This window comes from Psammomys obesus, unplaced genomic scaffold (genome assembly GCF_907164565.1).
Source record: "Psammomys obesus unplaced genomic scaffold, mPsaObe1.curated_primary_1811, whole genome shotgun sequence".
Lineage (NCBI taxonomy): Eukaryota > Metazoa > Chordata > Mammalia > Rodentia > Muridae > Psammomys > Psammomys obesus.
The window spans coordinates 25,700,097-25,727,175 of record NW_026596134.1 but is presented as its reverse complement, the minus strand read 5'-3'; the positions used below and the strand labels follow the sequence as shown (position 1 = coordinate 25,727,175).

The 27,079-nt window shown below is 52.4% G+C and overlaps 1 protein-coding gene across 1 annotated transcript in view; it reads right to left on the bottom strand.

The window, feature by feature from the left end:
• The window catches only part of Mideas (mitotic deacetylase associated SANT domain protein), a 41,170-nt gene extending 34,515 nt beyond the window's left edge, over window positions 1-6,655 (bottom strand). Inside the window, 1 exon segment of the mRNA XM_055592947.1 lies at window positions 6,118-6,655. The gene's annotated coding sequence lies outside the window, so the exon portion shown is untranslated.
• Between the last annotated feature and the right edge of the window lie 20,424 nt (window positions 6,656-27,079).

The window sequence follows — 27,079 nt, the reverse complement described above, 5'->3', positions numbered from 1 at the left end:
TTTCTCACCCAAACACCAAGTCAAGCATCAGGCCTTTTCTCAGGCCCTTTCTCAGGCCCCGGTCAAGATGCAGGACCTCTGCCAAATGCTGGCACATTCCTTGCATTTCTCCTGTCTTTGAGCAGCTGCTGTACAGCCTTTTCTCCTATGGTGATTTATTCTTTATTGTTCCTGAAATACACCCAGAGGCCTTTGGCATGCCACGCCAGGCACCCGCAGTACATTCAGCCTAAGCCCCAAGTACACACAAACCAGGCACTCTGGGACCTGGGCCAAGACAACAGGAATGACAGGGCCTATGGTCAAACCCAGCAGTAGGAAGACCAAAATCCCACCCAGACCCTAGTCTACGGTCTCCAGAATTTTTCTTAGGATGGTAGAGGCTGGGGTACATTTGGGAGAGGAAACAGTTGGAAGGCCTAAATCAAGCCTCATCACCCCTTCCAAGCCTGAGTGAATAGCCCAGGGAACCCCAGACCCAAAATGGGTTTCTGGTTGCCCTGTAAGTGAAGTGTATGGGGAGGGAGGCACAGAAGGATCTTTCCCGCCCCCCTCGGCCCCAAATATCTCCCCTACCAATCCGTCTGATGATGTCCCAATGTCTACCGTCTCACTACATTCCATGGGTGTGAGGCGCCGTTCCCCTGTGCATATGGAAAGAGTCACAAAAAGAGTGGAGCTTCTTAGGCCAAACTGTGGACCACCTCTCCCAGCACCAGCTTTCGTGAGCCTCAGCCTCCTTATCAGTAAGTGGGCCTAGCAGTATGGAAGTGCCTGCAGGATCAGATGAGGTAACACGCAGATGAAGTGCCTGCGCGAAGTGGGGACTGGATAAATGCTATTTCCTTCTCCCTTTCGCTGGGCCTGGAAGAAACGAATGGCTTGCCTCTTTTCAGCTCCACAGCTGGCTGACAGCAGCTCTGGGCAGAACAAGGAGACGAGGAGTCCCACCAACAGTGTGGGGCTCTGCAGACATGCAGGACATCTGGCCAACAGACTCAGGAGAGAGGGCTGGCAAGAATTCCAGAGCACACGCAGCACAGGCCTCCTCTAGACTCAACCGTGCCAGCACGGACTGCAGGGACACAGTGGGACAAAAGTATTTCCCAGAGAACACTGGTGGGGCTTGCCCGCAGATGAGCCACCACCCTCCCAGGCTCACTGTAAGAACAGCAATAAAAGGGGAGGCGCCACAGCCTGGGGGAGGCTGGCGAAGGGTGGCCTGGGGAAGTGGGAACAGGGACGGCAGATGTTACTTACGCCTGCTTTCAAAAGTAAGCAAGTCTGCCCAGCAGCCAGCCGTGGCAGTGAAGGTCCCACAAGTGCAAGTACCAGCCTGATTATTTTGGGCACTTCTGCCCAGAGCCTGCGAGGAAAAACTGCCACTAGAAATATGGAAGGGATCAGAAGGCCACCAGCAGCCACCACGTAGAGGGGGCCTTACACCCTTTCTTCTTTTCCTAGCTGTCACTGTCAGATCCTACGTGTGTGATTCATGTAGAAGCATGAATACTTCTGCTTTCACTTAGAACCAGCTCCCCAACTCCAGTGCATGCACGCACTCTCAACACGAACACACACACACACACACACACACACACACACACACACACACGTAAATAATTATGGGGCCAGTAGGTTAAGCCACACCCAGGAGCTTAGACAGTACTCCTCTGGGTTCTTCCAACTTCCAAACTGGTAAGGCTTGAGGACAGACACCGGATGTAGGCACACACCCCCCTCTTCTCACAACTCAGACTTCTTGGCCTCCCGATGTGGTGAGAAAGGCGTTCAGCTAGATGACCCCCCAGATGTTTTCGAGCTCTGGACTCCCCAAAGCTGGGGGAGCCCAGGATTGCGAACTAAGGCCAACCAGGGCCTTGGACCCAGTGAGGTCAGGTGAGGACACAGGTGCTCGCCCCAGGAGCTGCCCCGGGCTGAAAGGGAGGGTGTGCTGGGAGGAGCTTGAAGCGTGAGGCCCACCTGCACTGCAGAGTGGCAAATTTACCTGCGTCAGCCCCCTTTCTGAGCTCTCCCTTCCCAGCTGGCAACTTTAGGGCTTCTGCCTACCCAACTCGGGGAAAAGCTGAAGCCCAAATCCCCCTTCCCGCATTCCTTCTCCGAAGCTCATCTCCCAGAAGAATCTGGATGGCTTCAGGGAATCCCAGCCTGGCTGCAAGCCATAGTACTTCCCTCCCTTCCAGCTTCGGCGAACAGATCTCACCTAGGCTGCTCCCCTCCCCCTCCCTGAGGCTTGAAGGGAAGGAGGGCCCTTCAGCCACAAGCTCCCTGTGGCTGGGAGAAAGGCAAAGGCAGCAGGGAGCGCGTTCCCGGGCTGGCCACAGTGCGAGTGAGGCGCCATTCCAGGAAGAGAGCAACAGCTGCCAGGGAAGCAATGGGCCACTTGTCCTGCCCCCCCCCCCCCATTCACAGCAGCCCAGTAAGCAACAGGCTCTGGTAGGATGACCTGCATCTCCCCCATCAAAGCCTCGGCTCTGCTGAATGACACGGGGCAGCTTCCTTCCCATGCACTATTTCAGTGTTTCACCTCATCCCTACCCCTTCTTCAGTTGGGGAAAGGGCCAAAGTGCTCTTTGGTGGGTCAACGCCCACCCCAGCTCCACCCAAACCTCCATCCAGGTCACAATGTCAGGGTTCAGGGGAAGAAAAAAAAAAAAAGAGAGAGAGAATGTACTTTGTCCTAGGCTGCAAACCATCTATGGCTGCCCAGGTGAGCTGTGTCAGCCAGAGGCCTGGGAGGGTAGGTTCTCCCAGAGCATGATGTGACCTCTGGGAAGCTGAGCCCTCAACCCTCCTCTCCACAGACCGTCCCTTGTACCAGCATGGGCCTGGGTGGCCTGGAGTGAACCAAAATAGTTGTAACCCAAGACCTAAGGAGTTAGAAAATAAGCTTCATTTGAGCAAGACGCAGTGGGCCCCAGACACTGATTTCCTACCACAAGCAGGACACCCTTCGTTTCCTTACACCACCCTTCCCCCTCTACGAAAGGCCAATGGGAGCTGGACCTGCACCTAGGGAATGGCTAGCTAGCACCTACTGCGAACCTACTTACCATCACCCCATCAATTCAAAATGTAATCCTGTCTCAACTTTACAGCAACCGTACAAAGTACTATTCTCTCCATTTTACAGAGAAGAAAACCGAGGCTCAGGAAATTAGGCAATGCCCAAGACCATGCTGCAGGAGGAGGGGAGTGTGAACCTGGGTACTCAGCACTCGTGCCCATGCACCCGCCAGGCTTCCTTCAGGCACTGCCTGGTGACTGTCCACACACCATCCAGGAATGGCTGTTCCAGCGTGGAGGCGGAGGTGGGTGTGGACGAGTTTTGCTTGATGGCTCTGGAATTTGAATTGATGGTTCCCCCCCACACACACACACACAGTTTCCAAGTGTGTGACTGTGAGAGCTTGTGTCAGGGTGCGCAAGTGTTGGGGTGGGAGGAGGGTGATCTGGATTCCAAAGAGCAGTCTCCAACACAGAGGTGATGCTGTAATGCCTCTGATTCATAAAATGAGCTCACAGTCTCAGTGTCCCGAATGCTGCTTCAAATGCAAATGCAGGTCCCCTTACTAAGGCCTGAGGATTTCTGCACTCCTAGCCCCAGCCCAGGGTGCAATTTCATTTCCTTTAGCCTCACAGCACCGTGATGTGCAGAAGCAATTTCTCTAACCAAAAGCCACCCCTGGCTGCCTTGCCTGCAGTCTGCAATGAGTCAGGCCCCCCCAAGCTGTCCCCGAACCAGTATACAGACACACACAGGAAGGGTGCCAATCTGTCCTGGCCAGAGGAAATGGCTATACACACAGCTCTCACTGACCCTTGGGGTCAGGATGGCAGAGACACAGGCTCCCCAATACTAAATGCACAGGAGTGGTGAGGGGTGCGCTACCAACCAACACAGGATCCTTGTGGTGAGTTGATCCTCCGAGACTACCGACTCAGTGATGCAGATAAAGTAGCAGTTCCGTGTTCAGAAAAGGCCTTGGGTGACATGTGAAACAGGACCAAAGGGATAAGCAGGAGTCTCCCAGCTACTTATGTTCTCAGCAAGCTTCTCTTTTGGGTGACAAACAAGGCTAAAGATTTGTGGTCCGGGCCCACAGGAAACCAGCCAGGCGCACGCTCTATCCTCGACCTAACCCCATCTTTTTCCAGAGGCCTCGGCTCCAGCGAGCCCTTCCCTGGGTCCTACAAGCCCTCAACTGCATCTATAGCTGTATGTGACCTGCCCCTCTTCCATTTATTAAAACAGCAGCCCGGGGACAAACACGACGGCTGCTTTTGAAACCTCACGTTTAAAAGTTAAACTTTCATCTTTGTGGGCACTCCAAGGAACTCTTTCTAGAACTGAGTAGGGGGTTGGTTCTACCGGGCAACCAAGCCCCAGCTTGGGGCTGCCACACTGGCAAGTGACAGGCCTTCCCAGAGCTCGCTGCAAACCTGGGGGCATTCTCCAGGCTCTTCACCCCTTGACCCCTGAGAGTTACAACCCAGAGAAACCAGCCAGGGGCCAATCCAATTAGAATGGAGCCTGGGCCAGGGCTGCGCAATGAGATAGTTTATCACAGTAATTGAATGTTTACACCCTGCGGAGCAGCAGGCAGGAGAGGCCCCCAACCGTAGGTCTGTCTGTCCCTTTTGGTTCTGGAGTCATCTGACCATACCGAAAGGGTGCATTTCTCTGCTGCTAAAGGTGCATAGGACGTACTTTCCCTGGGTGGCTCTGAACTAAGACTGATGGTCCCACCCCGGGTTGGGAGTCAGCGATACCATTCTCCGTCTTCATCAAACCCCCTCGGTCCTAAAACCATAGGGGGAGGATGAGCCAGCCTTCCAGAGCAGGCTCCCTGTGCTGGATGACGCCACCTTTCCCCTCCCCAGCCACAGCTGCCACCTGGATCCCCTGCACACACGCACGTGCCGCGGTGGCCTCAGAGACCAGCCACTGCTCCCCTATCCTGCCTCCCCTGAGCACAGAGGTCCGAAGTGGGATGGTGGAAGCAGGAAGTAGCCGCCGAAGTTGCAGCTAACAAAGTTTAAAACGAAGCAAGAAACTTCCCCTTTCATCTTTCCAGCAGCCTGGGGCAGAAGATGGTTTGGGACAGTCAGTGGCCTCCCTCTTGGGTGACAGACGCCTCCCCCAGGTTCTGCCTTGGTTCTGAGGCTTGAAAGCCCCAAGTGCTTAAAGTTTCTCAGCTTCCCAAAGTCTTTTCTCTTAGGCCTGGATGGGGGGCGCAGCAGAGATCCACATGCCCCTCATTGTGAGAGCATGCGGGGCGGGGGAATGATTGACTCCACCGAGCCCGCCATATGCAGGGCCCAGACGAACCCGGGCTCCAAAGCTCACGACAAGCACCATAAAACACAGCACCGGGCCGGGGACGCGGGCGTGCGGGGGCGGGCGAGACGGATGACAGGTCCGAGGTGCACCAGCAGCGCCGGGCGCGCGGGGTGAGGCGGCTCCACGCTCATCCTCCGGCCGGCGGGCGCTCAGCACTCCAGCCTAGGCCTCTCCAGTCTCGGCCCCGTCCCCAGCCCCCCTACCCCACCGCAGGTCCGTCCCTGCAAAGTGTCCCCCACCCCACCGCGCCAACACAGCGCCCAGCACGCTGGGACGAGAAGGGGCGCCCGCTCCAAGTTCTCGCAGCTCGCGAGCCTCTCGTCGCGCCTCCCCGGCCCGGCACGCCAGCGGGTCCCTGCGGTCACCACGTTTCTCTCTCTCTCTCTCTCTCTCTCTCTCTCGCGCGCGCGCACAGGAGCAGCAGCCGCGGTCCCCGTCCTCCCTCCCGCCCCCCCGCCAGCCGCCGGGTACCGGGCGTGGGGAGGCTCGGGAGGGCTTTCCAAGCCGGGCCGCGCCCGGGTGGGCGGGCCGCGGGCGAACTGCGTAGCTTGCACAAACACGGCGGGGCTGCGCAGCACACGCAGCAGCGGGGCGCGGGGCGCGGGCGGAGGCGGCCGACGGCGGCCCACGCACCCGCTCCCGCCGCCCCGCAGGCCGCACAAGTTGGCCGCCGGAGGCCCCGCGCGTGCAGAGCTGCAGCCGCCGCCTGCAGGCCTCGGCCGCCCGCCCGCCCGCCGAGCACCACCACTTACCCGGTTCTCCTGCTCGGCCTCCGGCCTCAGCGATCCCCCTTCCTTCCGCCGCGAGCCGCCGCCTCGGGTCGCCTCGGAACAGCCCCTTGCTGCCTGCACGCACTCCCGGCTTTTGAAAACAAAACAGGCGCCGTCGCCTCCCCCGCGCGGCGTTCGCGAGGCTTAAGCCCGGCTCCAGGCTCCCGCCTCCCGAAGCTGGCAAGTTTACTGGCGGGGCCCCGGGCGGGACGTGCGTGCTGTCACCCGCTGCTCGCGACACGGCGGCCTCGGCGCGCCCCGCGCCCTCACAGTCCGCCTCGAGAGCGCTCTCCCTCCCTGCGTGTCACCCCCAGTCCTGCGATGCAGTGTCAGGATTGCACGGCTCTGACTCATCGGTTGAGCTCACAGCTTGAAAAAAAAAAAAAAAAGAGAGAGAGAGAGAGAGGGCGAGAGGCGACAGCGAAGGAGGACTCGCTGGCGTGCTACAAAGGATTGCACAACTCGAGGCTGGGAGCGCCGGGCGCCCAGTGGCTGGCCGGAGCGCGCAGCACGGCGGCGAGCAGGAACCAGCTCTACCACTTCATCAGCACAACTGTCTCGGGGCGGCCTCTGCGCCTGCAGGCTCCGCACCGCCCACTTCCTGCGACCAAATAAGGCTGGGGAGGCGTCTTCAAACCTCCCCGCGGCTGCCGGGGCTGGGGATTTCCAGCAGACCTTACCTCCACTTGCCAGGCTGCGGCCACCCTCCCCACCCCCACCCCCAGCCTAGGCCTGAGCCCCCGATGGCTCTTCTCTAACCAGCAGGGCCACGCGGCTTGTTCCTTGCACACCAAGGTCAGGAGGAGACGGTGACGAAATGTTTGGAAACCCAGCCAGCCTGCCAGGAAAGTGTGTGTGTGTGTGTGTGTGTGTGTGTGTGTGTGTGTGTGTGTGTGCGCGCGCGCGCCGCGCGCCGTGGTGAAGAGGGCACAAGTCGCTTTCCTCCACAAAGAAAACGGTGGCTTTGGGTGCAGTAAAACATGCACAATCCTCTCCGAGGCAATTTACTAACAGCCTCCCTGAGTTACGAGTTCTAAGCCACCAGCCTGCCCGTAGCGTGAAGGTTATAGAGAAACCAATCCCGTCCCTATAAAGGGCTCACATGACCATTACTTGAAAGATGAAAAGCTCTTGGGTTGAATTCTCACGACTCAGGCCAAAGTTGGGCAGCTTTGACTTAAGGCCACATCCCTGGCCTTCTCCTCCTTGCCTTTCTTAAACGGCCCTGACATAATTTTCTGGCCCTAGCCCACCATGCCTCTTTTCCCGTTTTGGTGGATGATGGGAAACTCAGGAGTTCTTCCAGAGCTGAGGGAAAGTCAGGTGTGTTTTGCTGTCTGGATGTTGTTGCTTCTTAAGATGAGTCAGAAGGCTTTCCTTTGAAGGAAAAACCACTGAGGAAACACACCGTGTTCTGGTAGCCACTTTCCCCTGCCACCAATCCTGAGCGTCAGGCGCACCTCTTCCTCTCAGAAGTGGAAGGGCAGCAGAAAGCTTGTGGGGCCTAAGTTTTCACCTTAGCGAGGGAGTGGATGACACAGACAACAGGGAACCTTCTCCATGGAAACCTGCAAGAACTAAGGCTTTCCCAGGTCTTGGCTGGCTCCGCTGCTACCTGTGTGCATCTGGACGGCACTCCCCCACCAGAAGACAAGGGCTTATTTGTCCTGTTACCACAAACCCGGCAGAGGATTTTAGCTACAAAGTACCAGTGAGCGTGCAAGGGGCCTAGACCAGATGACCTCTTAAAAATCTCTTCCTGTTTAAGATCCATGATGTCACTGTGGAAAAAAAAATGAATGGACCAAGTCTAGGAAACCCCTTTCTACAAAGGACCAGTTTGGCATCTGCTGTGATGAGTCTCCAGACTCTCCCCATCCAGCGACCTAATAATCTGTCACCTTTCTTCTCTTCTTTCAGTCTCCCAAAGAGTAGGTGACCGTCCAGCTGAGGCACCTACAGTCCCCCACGTACAAGCTGGACTCTGGGTGCTCCTGGCAGAGGCTGGGTGTAAAAGCCATTCTGGTTTCTCTCTTTGCAGGTTTTCTTCCTCCCTGTGACAGTTCATCGAGGGGAGGAAAATAAAAGCAACCCACTTGGTCTCCAGTGCCCACTACTGCCAGGCCATTAAGTAGGGCCACCCTGGCATCCCTCAAGGCTCAGCCCCTGCAGCTAACCCCAGCCAGCTCAGAGGGAGCCTCAAAGGTTACTACAAACCTGACCTGGGACATCCCCCAAAATGACCTAGCTGAGGAGCCCACCCAGGAACAGTCTGCAGCCTTAGAGCCAGAGTCTCCTGGGAATGAGTGACAGGCACTCCAAGAGCCCTGCTCAGCCTGCTCTCACAGGACCTCCTCCCACCCCACAGCAGCCTGGGGAGGAGAAGCAGGTGGCAAGATGTATGAGAAAGAGAAGTCAGTGGCCCTGGGGGGGTGCTGCCTACCTTGAGTGTCTTTACTTGGCTAAATTTCTAAATTTGGGCCACTGAGAATGGAGAGGGGGTCTGGTCTGACGTGGGAAGCCTCCCTCCCAGCAAGCAAGTGGGGTGGGGTGGAATGGAGGAAGCTATGGACTTTCTGGGAAAGCCTTGAAGGTCAGTCTTGCTGCAGATAGGACAGGGCAGAATCACTGACTTGTTAGGTGAAAGTTTTGGTTTTAGAAGAGCTCCCATCCCTCCTACAAGTCTCTTTTAGAACTGGGGGGAGGGGGAGGGAGGATTACCCACAGAGTGCCATCTTCTTTTCTACCACCCACTTCTTCACAAACTACAGGGAAGAGAGGAATCCAGTTCCTGGTGTCTGCTAAGAAACACTCCAGGAAGCAAAGTACCCTGGCCTGGCCTTCCAGCTCTTGAGTCCATCTGAGGGGCAGAGTGTAGCTTTACAGAGGTTGCCTGGGATGATGTCAGCTCTTGTGACAGCTCAGAATGGCCATCACCTATGTCCAGCCCATTAAACTCTTCAGGGACTTGGGGGGGAGGCCAGAGAGGTGGCTCAGCAAATAAGAACCCTAGTTGCTCTTGCAAAGGACCCAGGTTGGGTTCCTAAAACCCACATGGTAGCTCACAACCATGCATAATTCCAGTTCCTGAGGATCTGATACCCTCTTCTGACCTCCACAGGTACCTGAGGCACACACATTTATGCAGGCAAAAAAAGAAAAAAAAAAAGTTCATGCAAATAAAATGAATTCTTTTTTAAAAAATCTTCCATGGGTGATTTTATGGTATATGAGTTAAATCACAGCAAATGTTATAATAAAGAATGGGGAGAGGATTCCAAGAAGCCCAGGGTCTTACCACCCATCTACCACCACTAACTTCCTGTTGGTATCAGTCACTATAAAGAGTTTCAAGTAGGATATAGTACATGAGGCTCAGCATTTAGTTGCTAGGGGAGGGAAGAGAGAGAAGAAAGAGAGGGGTATGAGGAGAAGGAAATTGTAGTGCCCACACGATAATCTCAGAACTCAGGAGACTGAGGCAGAAAGAGCAAGAATTTGGGGGAAGCTGGGGCTACATACTAATACTGCTTTAAAAAAAAAAAAGTTGTTTTCTTTTCTCTAGTCCCCAAGTTTGCATGCCTGTTCCTTCTCTGTCCCTTCCTACTGAAGTCAGTACAAGTGGAGTGCTAACCTTCATTGGGTAGAAATACTACTGAGGGCACCGTAAGGCTGCATGCCAGGCTCCTTATGTTACAAGAGAAGAGAAGGTAAGTTGTGGGAAAGACAGGACACCAGGACTGAGCCTGGATCCTGTGTACGATAAACACGCTGTGCAACAGTGGGGCAGTTGTAAGGAGCCTTCCTTCTCTGAGGTTTGTTTTGTTTTTCTGCCTGTAAGAAATCCATCATATTCTAAGGGTTTTATAACTGTTATTTCTCTGCATTTATTCCTCTCCACTGCTTTCTCTCTTCCAAGAACTTCCAATTCCGGGAAAGATCCTTACCCACACACACACCCCCAGACAAGGCCCCATTAGTCCCAGGATGACTCTCTGTTGGGCTCCGCCAGAGGGACTAGTTCCAACATCAATCTGCTGTCTTATCTGGGATGTCCTTCCTAGGCTGCCCCCACTCCGTGCCTTCTGAACCCTTTCCACTATTCCTTTCCACAACACTGTGGACCTGAGCTGTTTAGGGATACCCTCTGACGGCTATGTTTTTTCCTCATGCCTTACCAGGTCCTTCCTGAGGGCGTGGACTGCTCAAAGTCCTGAAATAAAGTTAAGAAGCCCCTGAGTTTGCTCTCTTTTACCCCTGAGACCCAGACACCCTCCTCCTCGGTTCACAGTTACTTCACCTGTTCCAGAAAATGCCTGCCACACCAGCCCCCAGCTGTCTGCATCCCCTGGTACTTTCCTCCTGCCCCTCCCCTGCAGGCCCTGCCAGGTTCCCAGTGCCTTTGTCAGGCCTGAAAGGGAGCTCCTATAGATCTCCCCAGCTGCTGCCGTCAGTCTGGTAGAGACATCTGGCCGAGTGCAGGCAGAAGAACAAAACAGGTGTGGCTGCCAGGGAGGGCTGGCCAGCAGGGCCAAGGGACAGAGACAGCCTTTCTTTAAGGGGCAAGAGCTGCCAGCTTCTCAGATGCTTCCCTTTAGCACGGTCCCAGGCTCACTGTAGGACCAGCTCTGGACAGACTCCCTTGTTGGCGGCTGGCCAGAACTCAGCTTCCCTACATCAATGCAGCGAGCCAGGAAGAAAGGGATCCCCAGAGATCCAGTGTGTGCAATGGAGCATGCTTTGAAATAAAAACAAATATTGATAAGTCACGGACTGAAATCCAAAATTCATAGTTATGCGAGGTTAAGATCTACTTCCAAATCCTGGCTCACACTAGCCTGATGACCTCGAGCAGCTTACTTGAACACTCCATTCGCTCATCTGCAAAGCGAGGATAAGAGAGTTGTAAATGGTGTGACCATCATTCTCACCTCCAAACTGAGCCCTTTGCTTCTGGCCACACACACTGTACGACCCACAAGCCATCAGTGCCCATTCCTTCGTAGTTCCTGTCACCTACCGAATAAAGCTAGGTAACAGTCTGTGGAGCAGACTGTTAGGACACTCACATTCTTGGGACCATCCAAAGCTCTTCTCCTCCCAGCAGTAACCCAGGCCCAAGCCTCCCAGCAGACTCTGCCGCTCGCAGCGCTCCCAGGAAGCCTTCCTTCATTCCTCTCAAGCATGGGAAGCCAATGCATACATGACGTCAGAGTTCAAGGTTCATTTTACCAGGCTAGCAACTGAGTGCTGGCTGAAAGGTCACCGCCGCCCCCACCAAAGGAGCCTCTAGTGGGGCTGTCTGTGGTGTGGGGGCTGTGTGTGAGCTCCGGCTGCAACACCTCCTCACCTTGCCAAATTAACTGCTGTTTCCCTCCCTCTTAACAGAAGGTGCTCAGTGAAAACCCCTTGCACCCAAACCCTTCTAGGTCTCTGCTCCTACACATTGATCCTTCGGTTCCCTTTACTCCATCATCTCCCTATCGCTCTACTCTGTTTGCTGACCTTCTCTGGGTCAGAGCACCATGAGTCAGATCAGAACTCCTCAAAGGCACAGCTTAGATCTTGGTAACCCCAATGTCTACACAGTGCCTGCACTTGGCGGGTAGTCCTAGTGAATACTTCTGCAAGAGCTTGCAATCAATCAATCAATGGAGCATAACTTAATTTCTATGTTCCCTGTTATTCTATTTTTTTATGTCCTGCCCCATCCCCCATCTTGGCACTCCCCTCTGAAATCAGAATGCCTGTGCCCATGGATAACATGTATTTGTGGTTGTTGGTTTGGTTACACTTTGGATTTTGGCGTCTGTGTGTGAGAGAGGGACTTACCATGTTGCCCAAACTGGCTTTAAACTCCTGGTTTTAAGCCATTTTCTTAACTCACCTTCAATACTAGGTCTATAGGCCTGAATGCATGATTTATTTACCAGAATTTTCTCTATTTTAAAAATGTTATTATTTTTAAACAGTGTGTTTGTGTGTGTGCACATGTATGTCTATGCGTCCGTATGTGCATGTGAACAGAGGTGCTGGCAGAGTCCAGAAAACAGAACTGGAGCTTCTGGAGCTGGAGCTACGGGCGGTGTGAGCCATCTGATAGGAGTGTTGGGAACTCAGCTCAGGTCCTCTGCAAGAACAGTATGCACTCTCCAAGGCTGAGCCAACTCTCCAGCCCCATTTTTCTCTTTTCAGCCTGACTTATCAGAATCAGTGGCTTCTTAGCTTCAGTAGTATGCGATATTATTATTACTGACATGTGGTCATCTGGGTCCTAGAGCCTACAACCTACAGTCCACTGCATCATGAGGCCTCCTGTCTAAGCTTGGTGGCTGCTGGGGCATTCAGGTTCTCATAAAGCAACCTACAATTTTCCATGGAAATGAAAGACTTCCAGATCCGGGTACCTCAAGACAACTCAATGAAAGCAGGTCGAGGATGTGGTGCAGGCTCTGGACTGAGAAATGTAAGCAAAGATCTAAGTTGATTCTTCTTCACGTTCCAGGAAGACCTACACAGTACCTAAACACACTAGGGCATGCCCTGGAAGGAAGCCATTACCCCCATTTTATAGTAACGAAGGCTGAGGCTGGACAAGGTGAAACCTGATCTCCCAAGGTCATACAGATGGACTCCACCTTGGACACAGATTCTGTGTTTCCCAAATTAGGAAGCAGAATAAAACGAGGGGGCTGCAGGCTGGAGCCTGGTGAGCCATCCTGCCATCCTCCCTCACAGGGATATTTTATCTGATCCGTAGATTATGTTTTATGTTTTATTTTTAACTTACTTTAGGGCCAAGTTTTTGTTTTTTAATCATGGGATTTAGGAACTGGAGAAATGACTTGGCAGCTGAGAGCACTGACTGCTCTTCCACAAGACCTGGGCTCAATTCCTAGCGCTCACGCAGAGGCTGACAAGCATCTGTAACTCCAGTTCTACAGGCTCTGACGCCCTCATCCGGCTTCCTGGGGTACTTCACATAAGTGGTACATGGGCATAAACAGGCAAATCTTACATGCACAAAGTAAAAACAAGTAGGTCTCAAAAACATTTTTAAATAAGCCAGAAGATTCAAACTGAAAGTCAGGGTTTCTGTTTTGTCACAAAAAAAAAAAAAAACAAAAAAAAAAAAAACATGGAAACCCATTGGAACCCAGTGGTGGCACTTAGCACCCAGGCGGAAGAGGCAGGCAAATCTCGATCTCTGAGTTCGAGGCCAGCCTGGTCTACAGATGGAGGTCCAGGACAGCCAGGGCTACACAGATAAACCCTGTGTGGTGTGGGGGAGGCACTGGTTACATCTAACTTGGAGAAGGAATTGGGTGGTACATCAAGGGGTGTGGCAAAGTCACTTGGCTGTTACACATCCTAATTTTCTGCTCTTCCTGATCCCTCCTAGGTCATGGGTTACCGTCATTCACCATCCTGCGTGTGCCAGCTTGTCATCTCATTCACCCAGTTCCCTGCTGGCCCTGAAGCGTGTGACCCCTGGACAAGAAGAACCCCAGGGCCCTCTCCAGCTCTAACGCCTGAGGCTGCTCTCTAGGCACTCTCCCGGCAACCACCCTCCAAGGAGGTCAGTTCTGAAGCTCCTGCAGAAGCTCCCAGGCAGCCCCTGCCTCCCTGTAGCCTCCTGCCCTTCAGCCTCTATCTCAGGCCTCCCCCAGGGCCTGTCACTTGTACCCGCAGCAGTCAAGAGGCTGAAGGCCAGAGTCCCCAGGGTGGTCAGCCCCTTGGGTGGAAGGGTGAATCAGACAAGACTGGGGCATAGGCCCCACCCCAGCAGGGAAGGAGGAAGGACTGTGTATCTCCCAAGAGGAAAGGTACAATGCGTAAGCAGGAGTTTCTGCAGTCGGAGGTGCCGAGCGGGGCCCGACACATGCGGAAACACCAGCAGCACATCCTCGGGAGGAAAACTGTAGTCTCAGCAGCGATTTTAGGATATGCAAATCAGAACACCATTAAGGCCCCATTACAGCTGAGTCAACTTGAAAATAAATAAATAAGACAAGAAGGCTGCTGTTGGGAGGGCTTTGGGGAAACAGCCGTACCTACACTGCTGCGCTGCTGTGATCTGACATTGTCTTGCAAGAATCAAGACTCTGACCAGGTAAATATGACTGAGAGACTACCTCCCATTAAGAGTCTGAAATACCACCAAACAGGGTTGGAACGAGAGATGCTCGCAGCAACTGTATATGAAACCAAGAAACAGAAGTCTACTCTGATTACGGTATGACACTGCAACGGGATGGGCTCTCTACACCAACCAATCTGATGAAATCACTGATGGAGTGACAAAATTAGCCCAAAGAAATGTGGAGAGGCCGTCTTACAGACATCACAGGAGCACTGGAAGCAATCAGGTGGGAAGTCTGAACTGAACAGTGGCGCCAACTGCTGCCCAGTAATGTTGGATGTTTGTCCTGTCAGGCTGATGAGGTCGGTTTAAATAACAATGATTGATGATGACGTCTGAGCCACCCGGGGCCAAGGCCCCAGAGGGGCAACTAGGCTCAAACCCCAGGCATCCAGATGAGGACAACAAAAGAATTGGAAAGAGGTAGAGGGGGAATGGTTGTGGGCAGAGGACCCCAGAACTTTCTTTATCTGGACAACTCTGAAAGACACCTCTCACAGGAAAAAAAAAAAAAACAGTTACCCAAATAAATCCACATCCTTTAACCTCTGGCATGCTCAGTGCTAACTCTTGCTGCAGCATGCGTACTCTCAATTTTACTAATACCTCGGTTTAGCCCCTTTTGAGGTGACATCGGGGCTCTCTGTGGGCTAGCCTAGGAACCCAGACACCATTTATAGCACTGTTTCTACGGAAATGTGTTTCAAGCTTCAAAGGGACTGAGCAGCTGAGAGCCCTGGGGCACACACATGGTCTCTAAATTACGGAACTGAGACGGGCTGGTCCTATACTCAGGAAGATGGCCTGCTACTTAGATTCTGCAGTAATTAATATTCAGCCACCAGCAGTGATCAGAACTGAGCGCTCTGTCACGACTGGGTGAAGATGGAGCCAGAGTCCCTAGGAACAGCCACCATGTGCGAGGGAAACGTGACAGGCTGCCCCCTGGCTCCCATCACATGCACGACATCGCCTGTCCTGGAAGATACGAAACTATCCTGGACACCCCTCACGAGCATCCAGGCAAGCCCTGAAGCCACACTCTTTCCAATTCCTCTCTGACCCTGGCAAACCTCCAGCCGCAAGGTCCTATTTCAATCTGATCACAGACCAAAAGAACTCCAGGTCTTTGGAAGTTCTGGAATTTGGTGTTAGCCCACATACACTTGAGATAAAAGGGTCCCAGATAGGCCTGGACACAGCCAAGCCTATCTCCAAGCTCTGTTACAGTGGCCCCTGCTCTAGCAAGCTCCAACCTGCTCTAGCAAGTATCCTCCAGATACTCCCAGAGTTCTGTAGCTCCACCCACTTCAAGACTCCAAACCTTGCCAATGAATCTCCATTTCCTGCTGGGTCACAAGGGTCCCCAAACAGAAATATCATATGTTAAGAAAGTTCCCCACTTTGAAGAAAAGGCTACACTGAAGGGGCTGGCTAATATGAGAGTGGCAGGGCCTTTGGCAGAGCACTGCCAACTCAGAGATGCCCTCATTTGACAGGGTGGTCAGAAAAAGGTTAGCTCTCGGCTGCAGCACAGCTCCAGGTTGCAAGCAGACACCCTGTTTGATAAGGCGAAGGTGGACTGGGTGAAGGTGGAGGCGTTCGTTATATGACCAGCACTAAAAAAAAAAAAAACAGCTCTCAGTTTAACACTGAAGTATGTACTACAATGGACACACCCAAGACACTACCTCACTGGGGCCCCACCTGGCTGACGCCCGGCTGTGGAGGTCAGCTTGCAAAGCACTGCTTGCTACCTGTTAGCAGAGAACACTGGCTCTCACCACCTGTGGCTAAGGCTGCCTTGCAAGTGAGTGGGTGGTTCAGAGCCAAGGGCTACATGCTCATCCTGCTGGCTGGTTCCCTGGAAACTCAGGTGTGAACAACCTTCTGGGTCTCTGAAACCACCTGGGGTTTCACGAACCAGCGGCAGGAGGCGGGGTCCTCACACCCGTGAACCCAGCCTGTGTGGTCAAGCCAATCTGGATTCCCCAGCCCCGGCATGCAGCAACAGTAGCTGATAAGCCAGAGCAGTTGGGCCTCTCTGGTGGTAACAGATGGGACGCTTAGAGTCCCTCCCTGACCTTCCCACCCATTTCCAAAGTCTCTGATGTTGGGGCCTAATCTTTTTTAAAATACAAGATAGTATACATCAAATATTACAAATACTCCAAACAGGACCTCTTCACCATAAACCCAGGATTTGCATTCCATCAATTTATGCTAGGACCAAGCGCTCAGGATTTCATGCATTCATCTCGTGTACTTCTAAAGGCAGTTTCATGTTTTACTTAGTTTCATCAAAATTCGTCGACATTTTCCCATGGGTTAGCATCATCTTCACACTAATGAAGCACAATACTTCCTCCCCAATACCCAGGTATCATAAATTATGCAGCCACATGGAACCCTGCCCTGACAGTTTTCTTGCTGTCTTGAACATCATTGCCACAAATATTGGTGTGCGTATAGCTGCTCCTTTTTAGAATTAATTCCCAAGAGAAGCTCTAATAGGTGAAAGGCCAATTAGCATTTTCTTACAGCTTCAGGCGTGGCATTTAAAAATATATATCAACTACCAGTGTTATGCTATAGAACAACACAGGGAGGGGGTGCCGTGGCGTGCCCATGCCAACGTGTGCTCCTGAGAAATTATGCAACAGACCTGGTATAAGGAAGTTTATTTGGGGTAAGGGAGAGGAGGGCCTGGAGAAGGGGTAGAAGCAGTGAGTGAGCCATGAAGGAGGGGGCAGGGATGCAAAAAGCGAGAGAAATGGGTGCTTAGGACAGAGAGAGAGAGAGAGAGAGAGCTGGATCTGAGGGAACAGAGAGAGCTGAGGGGGCAGGGTTGGAGGGGGGTCCTTTTATCTGGTGGTGGCTAAGGATGACCACCTGGCTGCAGGCAGGTGATGTAAGACATGGCTGGGTCCCTGAGGGCAGACCAGTAGAATGGCCTTCAGGCTAACAAGCAGGACCACCTGTTTTCCAAAGCCCTCCTGACAGTACCTCTCAGTCCCAGCAATCAGCGCTGCCATCACCACCACCCTCGCCTCCACCGCCCAATGCCTAGGATGGAACTCAGAGCTCCATACGTGCCTCTCTCCTCCCTCCTCTGTGCGTGTGTGGTGTGGTGATGTGGTGTGTGTGGTGTGTCTATGTACATAAGTGCACACAGCCAGTGTGTCCCAGTGAGCTTCCTGCCTCCACCACCATGCCCAGGCCTGGGGTTATAGGCATATGCGGCCACGCCCAGTTTTTTAAGTGACTGTTGGAATCCAAACTCAGGTCACACTTGTGCAACAAATGCTCTTACCCACTGAGCCTAAATCTTGACTCCTAAATCTTTACTCTTAAAATGTACATTTTCCGAGGCTGGAGAGATGGCTGCTCTTCCAGAGGACCCTGGTTCAAATTCCCAGCACCTACATGGCAGCTCACAACTGTCTGTAACTCGTTCCGAGGGATACGACACCCTCACATGACATACATGCTGACAGAACACCAATGCAGATAATAAATAAATAAATAAATTCTTCTTTAAAAGATGCCCGTTTTCCAGTTCTTCTGTGGGTTGGGCATCTGGAGAAATGTCCTATGACTGAATGCCCTAGGGTACGGGGGGTGGGGGGGGTGGTACAACTGCTTTGTTGAAGAGGCGCAATGATGAAGAGACATTTAGAGGGCTAGACGGTAGAGGGTCGGGTGAAAAGACAGAAGAGTGGGCCCCACAGAGATAAAAGACGCTGAAACCTCCCTGGACATCAGCTCACATATCTGCCATCCAGGCAGTGGCTGCTGATGACCGCCCGATCTGATCTGCCAAGAACAAAGATGGGCTCCTAAAAGGCAGAGGAAACAGCACGTACTTCCAAGTTCTGGAAATATATCTAGGAAGAGCACAAGCCACGAAAATCACCGATGTTCTAACAGGCAAAGCCCGGGAGTTCTGCTCGAGGTTACCTCGGCTTTGAGAAAGAAAGTCGAGTTCCTCAGCCACGGGGAGAAAGATGTTTCCCACAGGGCTCTCCAGGCGGTATGCAGCCCCAAGATGTCTGTTCAGAGAAGGACAGCCTCCACAGACCTCTCGTTCCCACCAGGAGGACAACCTGGAAGGCAGTGTCCACAGGCTTGCAGCATCTCCAAATGGCAAAGACCTCACGTGTTCTAAACCATGTTACAGACACGCAAAAGCCCCAAGTTCTGATTTGGGGCTCACGCTACACCCTGAAGTCACTGTCAGGAAGACAAGTTTCTCCCCACCCTCTGACAGGAAGAACAACTCGCCGAGCAGGGCCTTCATCTGAAAGAGCCCAAGGTTGCCTGTCTCCCTTCCTACAGCAGGCTGACTCATCCTTCCTCATTCCCTCTGTGAAGAGCCAGCAGACTGTGGGAGACTGGGCCTTGCAGGGGAGCGGAGGGGACCTCTGAGGGCAGCCAGGATTTGCACTTTCTCAGATGGAGAAGGCAAATCTGCTACTGTCACACCAGTTCCTCCCCACAGACACCTGGTCAGGATGTCTCTCTCTTCTGAGTTCAACTCAGGGTAGGCAAGCCTGGGAGCTGCATGCCCTAACTCCCCTTCTGCTCTCACCGGGGTCTGGGAAGCCTCAAAGAAAACAGCAGAGCACCAAAGGTTCAATTTGTAGCAGCAGGTACTAAAGGAGACGGGGGGGGGGGGGGGGGGGGGGGGGGGGGACGGGACATGGAGAGCTGTCCTTCAGACCACCAACCCCCCACGCACACCTAACCACCAGAGCACCAGGTCCCAGCATACCCACAATCCCTCAGGCCGCCCTCAGCACCCCCTCCCTGTGGAACCCCTGTGTGCCAGGCCATTGAGACTCCCGGCACACCTGCATCTGACTCCAACATCTCCCAGTTTGGAAATTGATGCCAGAAACTCAAAGGTGGTGGCTCAAAAGGGGCAATGTGCAAGCAGGTGACTTCCAGCTGGCTCGGTGAACATCTGCCAAGAGGGAAAAAGGGCAGAGAGGACATTCCAGAGACAGGGAACAACGAGACAAATGCAGAGAGGAGCAGTGAGGACTTGGCTCCAACAGGAAGGGCCGTGCTAAGGCAACAGGGCTTCGAGAAGGTGGGCTGGGACTTAAATCAAGGGCCTCTGTGCTATTCTGAGAGAAAGGTGGGGTTTCTCTTGCAGGATGTGGGCAGCTCTAAGGGTTGTCAAGAAGGCTGACATGACCAAAGCTGTACTTTAATAGAATAACTCGGGTCCCTTGAGACTTCGTTTCCGCTTTAATGATGCTCTTAACACAAGTTCTTTCACCTGGACATACACGGGCCCATTCAGTGCAAATCAGTTCAGAGTCAAAACGGCCAGGAATGCAACCTTTGCCCCACCGGCCTGTCAATCCTGACCCTACACTGGTCACCAAGCTTCAACATCAGGGGGTAAAAAAAAAATCCTGAACCGCTACTGATAGTCACCACGGCTACGCACTGGTAAGTTCAAAACTGCATTTTTTTTTTCTTTTTTACAGAGATTAGTCCATTTGTCTAAGGTTACTGGAACCAAACGGCCACATTTTCACTCACATTGTCTCTCAGAAGCAAGAGGACCTCTTGCTTCTGAGAGACAATGTGAGTGAGGACGAGAAGGGGCCTGGAACTCGCAGTAACTTTTGGAAAATTGAGCAAGGATGTGGGACAGGTGTTGCTGACAGTCCCAGGCAGGCAACGCCCTAGCTCCTATCTCAGAAAGAAGGCTGGGCAGAACATCTTAACCTACATTGACACCATCACAGCTGGAGGGGTGCCCACTGCTGGGGTACCAGAGGCCTCGGCTGTTTCACAACCCAAAGCAGAGGCTAAATAAACACTAACGTCTGGTCTGAAGAGCAAGGCGGCACCCTCCCGAGTACCTCACGGGTCCTGTGAGGCTCCTGCGGCCTTGGAAGAGGAACAAAATTCAAGCCGGGGCTGTTACCTAGACAGCACTATGCCTCGGTGGTGGTGTCTGCAATCAAATGGGCCCGCGCCCCCCCACACACACACACATGCTGGGATGCCCATTCTCTTCTGCTGGAATGGCTCCGATTGCAGAGAAGAAACCCAGCTGCTGGCGAGATGCTCGGCTCTCCAGAGCCTACGAGAATCCTAACGCTCAGCCGGAGGTTAAAGATTTGGAAAGATGTCCGAAAGGATAATGATCGGGAGATGGATGTTTTAACAGCCCAAGAGGGATGTCCTGTCCCTTTCTCCTACATCCAGCACTTCCAACCATGGCCCCCCATCTAAGTGATAGAATAAGCTATGGTTCTGCGGGCGGGGTACCTGTCCCCTTAGCATGGGTAGCCCTCCCTCAGCTTCAGACACCTGGCACTGAGACCCAGATCGAGGCAGAATTCCGTCCACCACTGGAAAACCTGCAAGCTCCCAGACCTGGCTCCCAGGGACCAGCTACAAGCACAAAGACAGACAAGGTAAGCTAAGCTGACTCAATGGGCTGTGCCTAGAGCTTCTGTTCTCACCCTGTGGGTCCCGTACTGGGATAATTACAATACAGTTCTTCCTAGCAGCGGCAAAATTAATTATGAAGTAGCAAAGAAATAATGTTATGGGGTGGGGGTGGGGGTCACCACAACATGAGGAACTGTATTAAAGGGTCACAGCCTCAGGAAGGTTGAGAGCCACTGGCCTAGGGAATGAGTGGTACCCAAAGGCAGGGGAAGTTCAGAACTCATTCTGCAGGGGTTGATACCACCCAGGTCTGATCTCAGCAATAATCCGGGGCCAGTGTCTCCACCCCCTTGGCTCTGGTTCTGGCTCTCCTGCTTCCCACAAATCCTAATTGATTTCTAAACCTAACTCCAGGACGTTCAACGAGACACCAGATACCCTTCCGATAAATTTCTTTTCAGGTCACCTAGAGTCACCTTCCACTTGTAGACCTAAAAACTGGATTTACCCCAGTATCTCCCATCTACACACAGGCCCCTGTGACCCGTGAAACTGCACATCATTCAAGCCTCTGAGTTTCAGCTGGGGATGTAGCTCAGTAACGGGATGCTTGCCTAACATGCATAAGGCTCTTGGTTTGATTCCCAGTGCTGGGGGACAGGTGGGAGAGGAGGAGGAGGAGGAGTGGGAATGGGGAGAAGAGCTGCCTTGCCTCTCTTTCTCTCTGTGAAGAACCTAACGGAAATACCTGTAACTATCCCAAAGCATCACAGCCGCCTGAGAATGACTGCTGTGGCAAGTTGTTCTAAAGGCTGGATGCAATCCTGGCTCTTAAAGCTGACCAGATGCCCTGAATGAAAAGTATTAGTATCAGAAAGAAAAGACATCCCTGCTGCCTTGTACCCTCCTCTCCTTCCTCACCAGCTCGGGGAAAGGCAGATTTGGACTGAGGAAACGGAGGTTGTAGGGAAGGTGGGAAGCCACCTCACATGGGATGCCTCCCTCCACGGTAAAGCCTCAACAGGCTAATTCCTTACCCATTATGTCTTTCCAACGCTCTCTGTCTCGACTTCCCACTGGCCAATGGTTTGAGGGAGCTTTGGAAAGGAAACTCTCATCCACCCGCGCCCCTAGGCACACACCCTTACCTAGTTCTAGCTTTTCCCCACTGTCTCAGGAGCGGTCCAGACCTCTCTGCCGACATGTACAACCAGCCCCCAGCCTGGCTGCCCACCTCCACCAGTTCTCAGCACTCTCTGCCACTTGCAATTGGCTCCCAAGCAGATCTGTTGTGTGCCCCCCCCCCCCCCGCCCCAGGCTTTGCTGAGCTGTTCCCTGCCTCTACAATGCCCTGGGCTCCCTTTGTCACCTGGAGGCAGCCTCACCTTCATTTTGTGTGTTGGGAGGTTTTGGAGTAGGGGAAGGTTCTTGTTTTGTTTTGTTGTTTTCATAACAGAGTTTCTCAGAATAGCCTTGGCTGTCCTGTCTCTGTAGACCAGGCTAGCCTCCAACCACCTGCCTCTGCCTCCCAAGTGCTGGAATTAAAGGCATGTGCCGCCTCTGCCTGGGGAGCCTCTCCTTCATTCCATGGCAGCCTGCATAGTACACACACCCTGCGAAGTGTAAGGTCACACTAGGCCTTCCCTGACTTTCACCCTCTCTTGACCCTGGAAGAGTTAACTGGTCCTGAACACTGAATGATCTCATGTTTAACTGCTCCTGGATGTTGTGCCCTCTGTCCCCTCACAGACCGTAAATGTGGAGTAGGAGCTTGAACCTTCTTCATCACGGTACCCCTAGGGCCGCCGTACCTCACTTTCTTCATCACTGTGCCCTCGACAAATGAACGTGGCGTGAGAGAAAGGGTGAAGACAGTTGAGGGAAAACACCCTTGTAAACCACACAGTGCAAAGTTGCCACTGCCGTGGCTATGACCAATTTTCTTCTCCACGACTGGGGAAGTCAGCTTCTAAATGCCATCTGCTACAGCCGCCTCAGAGAGGCAGCAGAAGACATCTTGAGCCCTCTACCTCCTCTAGCGCAAGACAAGGCCCGGGAGGATGATGGCTCCAGAGATACCGCAGAGCTTATGCAGGAGGAGACACGTGCATATCTGGTACTTCTCTGCAAGCCTCTTGCTGGCCTTCGGCAGGAAGGTCCAGGAAGGGTAGGGGCAAGGAGAGGCTGTAGACAGACCACAGCCTTAGAGCGAGGCAGCCCCACATCAAGAACAGGCAACCCAAACACAAGGCCTTCATCTGCAATCCGAGGTGAACAAACCACAGTTTAAAACCTGCTCCATTAGGGGATCCCATTATCCCGTGGGCACCTGCTGGAAGAGTGTTCACTGCTTAACCCCATACGGTTACTCCCTAACTTACAGCCCCCATGATCTGCCCAGGAGGCACTCAACAACGGGCTCCTTTACCATGGTCATTTACATTACACAGGTTCAAAGAGTCAAGCTTATTAGAAGGAGAGAGACCAGGACAGGGGAGGGAATGAAGGGAGAGACAGAACATAACAGAGCAAGGGGGGGAAAAAAAAAGGTCCCGTAAACTTGCTGTTCCAATCAAGGGTAAGCATGAGCCAAGAGCCCCACGCCTGTTGTGGAAGACATCCTAACGCCATCACTTTAGCACACTGTGTGATTCAACAGCATTTAGATTCACATACATTTCACACCACACCTCACTCTTGATCCGATGTTCAATCTTCTACAAATAGAACAGGTTAAAATAGATTTAAAGGCAGGGTGGCAGCGGCAGGCGGATCTCTCTGTGAGTTCGAGGCCGGCCCGGTCTACAAAGTGAGTCCAGGGAAGCCAGAGCTGTTACAAAGAGAAAACCTTGTCTCGAAAAACAACAAAACAAACAAACCAAAAATCAAATATCAAGAGCCTATATGATCTAGGCGTGATGGTGCAAACCTGGAACCACAACACCAGGAAGGCTGCAGGGAGGTCAGAAGTTCGAAGCCAGCCCAAACAAAGAGCAAACTCTAAGACGGCCTGAACACAATGAAAGACCCAGTCTCAAAAAAGAAAAAGAAAAAAAAAAGAGCAATCATGCGTGCTGCACATCTGAGTCCCCTAAAGGATTTTCATGATTAACCTTACATATATCTGTATTCTTTATCTTATCTACGGAGGATCCCACGAAATTCCATTCTCCCAGTGAAAGATGCTCTATCCTCACCTGGGCTACCAGGCTTCTGTGAACACATGGGACCCACTTTGAACCCCTCCCTGGTGCCAGGGTCAGCTAACAGGGTTAGCTGTTCCCTAACACCAGCCCTATGTAAACCGGCCGGTTTCAGGGTGTCATGCCATGCCCTTCTTCGTTCCTATTGGGAGCTCTGGGAGGGTTTCTCTGTCTTCCTGGCCCGTTTCTCAAGCCACGTTCTGTACCTACCGTACACTAAGTCACTTCGCTGGCCAACTAACTGGTTAGAAAGCTTGGGGGACTCAACAAGTGGCTAGCAATTAAAATCAGTTAACAGCTAAGGGTGTAGCTCACTGACAGAGCAGGTGTTTGGCGCGTGTGAAGCCCTGGGTGGGATACCAAGGGAAAGAGCTCAGACAGCCTTCCCGCTTTCCATCCAGATCCTGGGTGATGATGTTGTCACCACAGCTGTTATTAAACTACGGTAGGCAGGTAACAGCCCCTAAGATCCCTCCTTGATTATTTTGCCAAACAGCAGCTTCTAAAAAGTACTGACTGACTTATATTTGACTTGGTTTCAGTTCAAAGATGGTTTTCTTTTCTTTTTCTTTTCTCTTTGTCTCCCTCCCGCCAAGACAGGGTTTCAGCCTTGACTGTCCTGGGAACTCGCTCTCCAGAACAGGCTGGCCTCGAACTCAACCTCTCAAGTGCCAGGATTAAAGGCCTGTGCCACCACTGCCTGGCCAAAAATGGTTTTCTATGAAAATCTCAGATCCACCAATATGTAGCCATTAAGAATTTTCAGTAGAGCTGGGTGGTGGTGGCACACGTCTTTAAATCCCAGCAGAGGCAGGTGGATCTCTGTGAGTCTGAAGCCAGCCTGGTCTAAAGAGTGAGTTCCAGGATACCCAGGGCTTCTCGGAGACACCCTGGAGAAAGAGAGACAGAGACAGAGAGACTGAGAGATTTCAACTGCAAGTGAATTCGGTGTGTTCACTGCAGCACTGTTTGCAGTGGCAGGGGCCGGAGCTAGTCCAAGCATTCCTCTCTAAGTGGCCAGCGGTATTCACACAGCAGAACAGAGAAAGTGAGGCAGCCTCACACGGCCTGGGAGAGAACAATCTCCAAACTTCTGCGTATGGATTCATATTCCCCTCTATTTGCTGAGACTGCCTCTGGAGGAGCAGCTGAAAAAGTGCCACATTTGCTCGTGGAGGAGAGAAACCACAGGACTGCAAGCGTGGTGGACCTCTTCAAAATTTACGTAATCACGTTTATCGAGTGTCTCTTTTTCGCACGTCTGTGAGGTATGCGTGCGAGCGAGCGTGCGTGCGGTATGCATGCATGAATGTTTGTCCATGTTCACATGCACGGGCAAGTGAACAAGTGGGCTCCTACATGGGAAGGCCAGAGGTTTACGTCAGGCGTGTTCCTCCACTGCCTCTCGCCCTCTGCGCTAAGGCAGGACCTCTCATCTGATCCCAGAGCTCACTGATTCAGCTAGCCAGTGATCTCATCTGGGATTTCAGACAGGCCATTATGTCCTTGAGTGTGTACTGAGCAAACTCCTGTACTTGCACGGCAAGTACTTTGTCACCGAGCCATCTCTCCAGACCCTATATTAATATTTTACAATAGTTTCTGGGCTTTGTGTTGTTTCAGAAAAATCTTTCTCTCGTGATTAACAATACATATTTTCCAATTCTCTTAAATATATGTGTATATGTCTGTATAGCATAAGTCTGCTGAGACTTATTTATACCCATGTAACATATCATTTGAACTATGCATATATGTGGGCTTTCCAAATAGGAAATGGAAAAACTGGGGGAGGAGAGTCTACTAAATTTTATTTTAAGATTAAAAAAAAAAAATTAAAGAATCTACCTTATAGGTGTATTTTATAACGTGTAAACTATATGTTGAGTATAAGAAAAGGAAAAGTCTTGGGCAGGTGAGCGGGATCAGCGGGTAAGGGTAGAGCCGAGTTCACTCCTCATGTAAAGGCGGAAGGAGAACACTGACGTCACAGAGCTGTCCTCTGACTGCCAGCCATGCACCACGCCACACACAGGCAGGCCACACTCACTCATGCACGTCATATATACAACATTTTTAAGAAGAAAGGATCAAATTTCCGAGGTCAGGTTGTGAGTCACAGCCTAAGAACTGGGTGGAGGCAATGGACCCCCGTGTCCATTTTCCCATGTCAGAGGTTAGCCAGGGTCCCCACAACCTCCCAAGACTCAAGTTTTCTACTTTAGCTTTGGAGGTCAGCTCCTGATTGCACAAAGCAAGCCTGCAGTCACCTGGGAAATAGCCCAGCTCAAATCTTGCCTCAGGTTTCCTCAGAAGGCCAGGCCAACCTAGAGAATGAGCCTCTGCCCTAATGGCAGGGCCCAAGGCATTGTGGGGCACCATGAGCAGGACAAACCACCTAAATCAGGTCAAGGAAGAGCGTGCACCAATGCTGGACTGATACTGTCTGACACCCGGAGAGAAAGCAATGCTAGACATGGGGAAAATTAATGAGGTGAAGAGTCCACGGGATCCAGAGAGAAACTAACAGGGAGCGAAGGAAGGCCTGGAAAAGGTTTTCAAGTAAGACCATGAATCATGGGCTTTGAGGCTTAGCTTATGTGCAAACCTATGCACAAGTAGACAAATTCAGCTATCATCATTACCATCATCACCACCATCATCACCATCATCACCATCATCATCATCACTGCCACCACCACCATCATCATCACCATGTTTACCAAAATGTGCTGTAAGTAGAGGAACAGGCCTGAGGAATATAAATATACACAGAACAAGGGTGTCCAGGTTAGTTTCAAATTGATCATTTTCACCTACCTAAACATACATTGAAAAAAAAAAGCCGAAGGGCTAGCCTGAGTGAAACCAGGCTCAAAAGAGAAGCTGAAAAACTTTACCTGGGACTAAGGTTTGCTTGGGCAGAAGGTCCCAATGGACATTACCAGACTCCCAGGCAGAGGCCACAGGGCAGGGCGGGGAAATGCTTAAGGAAGGAAACACGAACAGGGCAGGAAGAGAGCAGGGCTGAGCCGAGTGGAAGAGAGGAAGAGGGAGGCATTCCAGGCCTCTAGGAAAGCATGAGAGAGGCCAGAACGCTTGCCACCAGTGGCTGGACAAACAGCCACAGCGGGTCACTGGGTCAGGGCAGTGACTTGGGGTAGAAGAACAGAGGGAG